The sequence below is a fragment of the Anopheles coluzzii genome, assembly GCF_943734685.1.
Source record: "Anopheles coluzzii chromosome X unlocalized genomic scaffold, AcolN3 X_unloc_12, whole genome shotgun sequence".
Taxonomy (NCBI): Eukaryota; Metazoa; Arthropoda; class Insecta; order Diptera; family Culicidae; genus Anopheles; species Anopheles coluzzii.
The window spans coordinates 32,501-40,000 of NW_026054439.1; the positions used below are offsets into that span (position 1 = coordinate 32,501).

At 52.9% G+C, this 7,500-nt stretch overlaps 1 pseudogene; it reads left to right on the plus strand.

Moving 5' to 3' along the window:
• LOC125907700 (large subunit ribosomal RNA) overlaps positions 1-4,131 on the plus strand; it is an 8,919-nt pseudogene extending 4,788 nt beyond the window's left edge.
• The last annotated feature ends 3,369 nt before the right edge of the window (positions 4,132-7,500 follow it).

The following is a 7,500-nucleotide window of genomic DNA, read 5'->3' on the forward strand; positions in this document are numbered from 1 at the left end:
ACTTGGCGAGCGTGGAGAAACCCAGAAACGAAGAGGTGAGTTGGTCTTATCAACCTTTGCGCAGATTGACGCATTATTATTGAACGACGGCAGCACCCCAACTTATGTTGGACCAGGGCGTACGTCAGTAGTTGATCTTACTTTTGCGAGCAGAACAGTTGCAAGATCATTTAAGTGGGAGGTGTTATCTAGCTATATGAACTCTGATCATCGTGCAATACGAATAGATCTTGAGACGCAAAGCGTGCGTAACCTGTCCCGACCCATAACGGGATGGAGCATCAAGTATTTTAGCAAAGATATATTTGAAGTTATGATGCAAGCCGCTTTTGAGACCGAGGTCACAACAAGCGAAGACTTAATGCGTATACTTGTCACGGCGTGTAATGCGACGATGACCAAGCGTAAGAGGTACACTCCTAACAAGAGTGCATTTTGGTGGACGCTAGAGATTGAGGCACTTCGCAAAGAGTGCAAACACCGCGATCGATTAGCGCAAAGAGCTTTTAATACTGATCTCTATTCTACTTTTAGGGACGAGTTCAAGGTGGCACGGAATGCCCTCAAGCGATTGATCAAGCATACCCGACAGAGGAAGTGGAAAGAGTTCCTGGGAACAGCGAACAACGCATCATTTGGTATTGTATATCATACGTTCAAGAAAGTGGCCGAGGGTTCGATTGGACCCCGAACTATGACATTAGACGAGTTTAGGGAAGTGGTGAGCGAGCTTTTTCCTACTCACCCAAACACGGTGTGGCCTGATTATCGTATCGATCAGCCACGAGAGTTTGAAAGGGTAACTAATGATGAGATTCTTGCGGTTGCCAGGAGACTACCCAACAAGAAGGCGCCGGGACCAGATGGTATCCCGAATGAGGCGCTGAAAGTTGGTATGTTGACTGCAACCGATGCATTTTGCAGGGTTTACCAAGGCTGTTTAGAGAACGCGAAGTTCCCCGATGAGTGGAAAAGGCAGAGGTTGGTGTTAATACCGAAGCCGAACAAACCACCAGGGGAACCGGGTTCGGTTCGCCCCATTTGTCTATTAGACGGGGCAGGCAAAGGTCTCGAACGCATCATAGTGCAACGGTTAAATGCACACATCGAGGAGGTCAACGGACTGTCTGACGACCAATTTGGTTTCAGAAGTCGTCGATCAACGGTTGATGCGATTCAACGGGTAGTGGACATTGTTTCGGTAGCTAGAAGCAGAAACCGATACAGTGGACGGTATTGTGCAGTTGTTACATTAGATGTTACTAATGCTTTTAACAGTGCTTCGTGGTTGGCGATTGCTAATGCATTACAGAGAATTAACACTCCTAAATATCTTTATGATATCATTGGTGATTATTTTAGGAATCGTGTGCTGATGTATGATACCACAGATGGACCGGCAGAGATTGCAGTCACATCGGGTGTACCTCAAGGCTCGGTACTTGGCCCAACGTTATGGAACCTCATGTACGACGGTGTCCTACGAGTTGCAATGGTGGAAGGTGCACGGATTATCGGCTATGCAGACGATATAGTGTTGTTGGTGGAAGGTAATTGTGTTGATGATATTGAAATTCTCGTTTCCAGCCAGATTCGCATCATCGACAGATGGATGACCGACAACGGATTAAAGATAGCCCCGACCAAGACCGAGTTCATTATGGTCAGTTCCCATCAGAGGATACAGCATGGGGCTATCAGGGTAGGTGATCACGTAGTACATTCGTCGCGCAGCTTAAAGTATTTGGGGATGGTCTTAGATGACCGCCTCGAGTACACTTCACACATCAGGTATGCGGTGGAGAGAGCGACGAAGCTATGGACCACCTTGGTAAGGATGATGCCTAATAAGGCAGGTCCAAGTAGTAATGTTAGGCGAGTAATTGCTCTTACTGTTGTGGCGAAGGTCCGGTATGCCTCGCCCATTTGGTGTCATACCCTTAGATTTGCTAACCGTAGACAATGGCTACGTCGGTTTTACCGGCCAGTAGTCCAGCGAGTTATCTCTTCTTTCAGGACAACTTCTCACGATGCAGTCTGCGTGCTTGCGGGAATGATCCCGCTGCATCTCCTCCTGGACGAGGACTCCAGGACTTTTCATCGGAGACGAGCAGAGAACATCGCCGGATCGGTTGCACGTAACATGGAACGTGTCACAACTATGGAACGATGGCAACGAGAATGGGATGAGAGTGTTCACGGTCGGTGGACATACCGTCTCATACCCGACGTCAACAGATGGATAAGTAGAAGATTTGGTGGTGTAGATTTCTTTCTTTCTCAGTTTCTTTCCAGCCATGGCTTCTACGCCTACCAGCTTCATCGGATGCAGTTAACGAGTTCGCCGCTATGCGATGCGTGCGAGGAACCTGAGGACGCCGAACACACGATATTCCATTGTGTACGTCATCGTGAACTGATCATCAGACTTCAGCATCAAGTCGACGAGGAGTTAACGCCGGAGAACATCATCGAAGTTATGTCTGCTAACAGATATAGCTGGAGCATGGTTCATCAAGCAGTACGGACGATTATGATTCGACAACAACATCGGAGACACGTCATCGAACGAGGCGAACGACGTGCTTTGCTCGCCAACATCCAGTTGGCCTTGCAGAGCAGCGACAGTGACGACGAGTAACGACAAGGATTCATCGTAGTTCATCGTAGCTTCATCGCCGAGGGCTAGACAGTGGCTAATCACCACTGTTGGAAGCCATTCGTTGCCTGGGATGATGGACATCCACCGCCCGAGTGACGTCGATACCCTAACGGGTGATCCACTCGGGGCCGGTTGAAGGCACGGAGGGGTTTTAGTGAGTAAGAATCTCACACTACCGGGGTTGATCACCCAGGTGTCTTATGCAAGATTTCCCCTTCGATAACAAAAAAAAAAAAAAAAAAAAGGTAGCCAAATGCCTCGTCATCTAATTAGTGACGCGCATGAATGGATTAACGAGATTCCCTCTGTCCCTATCTACTATCTAGCGAAACCACAGCCAAGGGAACGGGCTTGGATGCACTAGCGGGGAAAGAAGACCCTGTTGAGCTTGACTCTAGTCTGGCATTGTAAGGCGATATAGGAGGTGCAGCATAGGTGGGAGGGCTTCCTCGTGGAGCTCGCCTCTGAGATACCACCACTCTTACTGTTGCCTTACTTACATGATTGGGTGGAACAAGCGCGGGCCCCAGGTCCGGATCGTGCGCGCACCTCCTCCGGGGGGCTGTGGCGGCGGTTCGCCTGCGCGCGCCCAATGCGCCGTGTTTCTCGCTCAGCGTCCAGTGTGTCGCTGGGTGGTGCCGCCGGGGAGACTGCATCGTAGCATCGTCGTGTGTAGCGTGTTACCCGCTTGTCCGACCGTGAGCCGTGGCCCGCAAGGGTACAAGCTTGCGTACGTCGGTGCATTCGTGGTGCACTGCTTCTGCGCGGTCGATCGTTTATGATGTCACGTTTGCCCCCGGTTCCGCGCGCCGCCCGGCTCGAAGACTCCTGGACAGGTCCTTTCGGTCCACGTCATGGACAGTGCCAGGTGCGGAGTTTGACTGGGGCGGTACATCTCCAAAACGATAACGGAGGTGTCCAAAGGTCAGCTCAGTGTGGACAGAAACCACACGCTGAGCATAAGGACAAAAGCTGGCTTGATCCCAACGTTCAGTACACTTCGGGACAGCGAAAGCTTGGCCTTACGATCCTTTTGGTTATAACGAGTTTTTAGCAAGAGGTGTCAGAAAAGTTACCACAGGGATAACTGGCTTTTTTTTTATATCGAGTGGATTTTTATTGATCGTATGTTACATCGAAAAGAAAACCCAGCCCTCTCATAATCCGCCCCTTATGCCCTGCGAAGGGATTTAAGGGTGGACGTGATGCTCATAGGGAGCCTAACTTTTTAGCCGTGCGTTCGCACCTTTCCGTTTATTTTAGTTGAAATTCTATTTTCCAAACTGTTCTTCTGAATTCATTCCCTTAAGGGGAACCCTATATCTGTACCGAAGCACCTTTCTTTTTTTTTTTTACACTTTCGTTGTTCTTTTTACTAAAGTTAGCTTTAGCGTGCCGCTCTTTCGGCTTCGGCTGCTGCTGCCTGCTGGGCAGCATCAAGTCCGCCTCGCTCGACGTCATCGGGTTCATCGTCACTTTCGCTCGACCAGGCATCATGGCCGAACAGCGCTCGTAGCATTTGGATTCCACCGTTCCGAATCATTCGTTGTCTTTCCCGCCAGCGGGCCACTCTCCGTCGCCCATCTTCGAGGCGAGCGGCCTCCCTGGGTGTTGGTGGTGGAGCTGGTGGAGTAGGTTGACTTCTCCTATTGCGCTGGCGGTAGGCACGATTTGCCTCATTGTGGAGCTGCCGCCGTTCTTCAGTGCGGCGTTCGTCTTCCTCTCGCTGTAGCTGCTGTTGTATTTCAGCTTCCTCACGATTGGAAGCAGCCCGCTGTTCTCGTTCCGTGTCCCAGTCACGCTGCAGCGTTGTTGTTATTCGACGTGCCGCCTCACAGAAGCTGCTCCAGTTGTCTTGGCTGCCCATAAGGAAGTCCTGAAGACTGTCCGGCGTGACCGGATTCGGCCCCAGTTCACCAAAGTACTCCATCCTCACTCGAGCAAACCTGGGGCATTCGAAGATGGCGTGATGGGCATTTTCCGGAACACCCGCACAGCTGCGACAGTCAGGGGATTCCGTAAAGCCGTTGATGGCCAGGTACTCTCTGAAGAACCCATGTCCAGAGAGCACCTGGGCCAAGTGGAAGGTCATCTCCCCGTGTCTCCGGCCTTGCCAAGCGCTGATGTCGCGGATTATCCGATGCGTCCACCGGGTGTATCTGGAGGTGTCGGCCTCGGCGTCCCATTGGCTCTGCCACATCGTGATGGTGCGCTGCCTCTCCTCCAACCGGATGGCTGCCTTCGTTATCGACCGACCCGGATCATTAACACGCTCGAACACTCGCGCATCCTCCTCTATCAAGAGACAGATGGGGGTCAGCCCGGCGAGGAGGGTGGCGGTCTCATACCTTACGGTACGGAAGGTGCGTGCCACCCTCCGTGCTGAGACTCGCTGAACCCTCTCCAAAAGTCGACGACACTCTCTCTTCGTCACCTCGCCATGCCAGATGGGCGCAGCATATCGGATGACCGACTCTGCGACCGAGGCCAACAGTCGCGCTTTGCTGGTCTTTGGTCCACTGTGGTTGCGCAAGAGGCGGGTAACGGCATCTGCTATCTTCCTTGCCCGAGTGGTTACCTCTCGGACATGGGGCAGCCACGATAGGTGATCGTGAAGGGTCACCCCAAGGTAACGCATCGTGCGGGAAGATGTCACCTCCACGTCCCCTACTCTTATGGTGACCTGCGTAGGGTTCTTCGTGCTGGAGATAAGCACGCACTCCGTCTTTTCCGGCGCAATCTGGAGATGATATTGAGCCATCCAGTGAGAGACACTGGCGACCGCCTCCTCGGCTGCAGCCTTCACTGCATTTACGTCGATGCCCGGAATCAGCAGCACCAAGTCGTCAGCATACGCCACCATCTCGCAGTCCTGCGGAAGGGCGACGTCCAGAACTCCATCGTACATGGTGTTCCACAGGGTGGGGCCAAGAATCGAACCCTGTGGAACACCAGCCGTGATGGACCGAGTTACTGGGCCGTCGGATGTCTCGAAGACCAACTCTCGGTTCTCGAAGTAGCTCCTCACGATTCTTTGCAGACCAGCAGGTACTCCTTTCATCTGCAGTGCAGTGGCGATGGCCTGCCAGCTTGCCGTATTGAAGGCATTCTTGACATCCATTGACACGACCAGCAGGAACCTGTTATCCCGCCCGTTCGTGCGGCGGAATCTCATCGCGCTCTGACCAGCCTCGATCACTGTTCGAATGGCACCAATTGTAGATCGCCCCCTCCGGAAGCCATGCTGCCTGTCTGACAGCCTCACCGCAGCAGGATCTTCCAGGTGGTTGTGAAGTCTGTTTAGAATGAGCTTCTCCAGCACTTTCCCTAAGGCATCCAGCATGCACAAAGGTCGGTATGACCCGCTGCTACCCGGTGGTTTCCCCGGCTTGGGGAGCAGTACCAACCGCTGTCGTTTCCATGGTGCTGGAAATGTAGCCGTTTCCAGACAGCTTTGGTACAACGCCTGGAAAACGTCCGTGTACGCAAGGATTGCAGCCTTGACAGCGGCGTTCGGAATTCCGTCAAGGCCCGGCGCTTTTTTGTTCGGCATGGTGCTAGCTATCAGACGGAGTTCCGGGATCGTGACTTGGGTCCATGGAGTCTGCTGGTCTGCAGGCTGTTCCTGTTCTTCCTCGGAACTGATGCTGGGCCAGTTGAAGGGCGGATGTTGCGGGAAAAGCTCTGTAACGATGCTTTCAAGCCTCGCTCTCTCCGTCTCGGGTGGGGCCCTTCCACCGCGAAGACGGGAGAGGACTACTAAGTACCCGGCTCCGAAAACGTTTTCCTCCGCAGCATCGATCAATTCCTGGAAGGCAGCCTTTTTGCTGGCACGTATAGCTCTATCCAGCTCAGCTTTAGCTGTTCTGTATTGGGCTGCAGCCAGACTTCGGTTCTGGAGATCACTTGTCTGCTGCATGCGATCTCTCGTCTGCTCGCAGTTCTGCCTAAGCAGAGCAATCAGTGGCGTCCACCAGTAAACGTCCCGATGAGGGTCGGGGAAAGACGACGTCATCCTTTGCATGGTTTTCTCGCAGGCCGATATCATTGCCGAGATCATTCCCTGGTGATTGACTGCCTTCTCTCGGAATCCCTCGCCATGTAGCGTGGCCAGGAAATTCTCTTTCGAGAACTGTTTCGTCTTAAATCGCGTGCCTGCATGTTGAAAACGCTCTCGCTGGCCCCGTTGACGTGACTGTCCTTGGTTACGCTGCTGGTCTGCTGACGCTGGGCCTACCGAATAGGTGATATACCTATGGTCAGATCGCGTGTCCGTGTTTCTTACCAACCAAGTGCTCGGCTGAGCTATGGACGAGCTGGCGAAGGTCACGTCGACAACGCTGGCAGTCGCCACACCGTTTCCAACAAAGGTTGCCACATTCCCTCGATTCATCAGCAGCAGGCCCAATTGCTGGGACGCCTCGAGCAGTACTTCCCCACGCTCATTGCTGCGTCGGCTTCCCCACTCCTCATGCCAAGCGTTAAAGTCTCCGGCAACTACTACCTGAGGGTGGGATTGGGCTTCCAATTCAATTGCTTCAACGAATTCCGCAAATCCTTCCCGCGACAGGCTGGGTGGCGCGTAGCAGCTTAGGAAGGTGATGCCACCCACCTTGGCAGCTATAAGGCCTGGAACATCACTGCTCCATTGTCCTTGTAGAGGGTATCGTCCTGTGGCCACGACTGCCACCTTTTTGGAGGCATCAACTGCCCATCTTGGGTTGTTCTCGGGTGGTCGATACGTGTGGGAAAGAACCAGCACGTCCACTTCCATTTGTCGGGCGGTTTGCAGGACCAGATCTTGGGCGATCCTGCCTCCACCCAGGTTCACTTGGAGG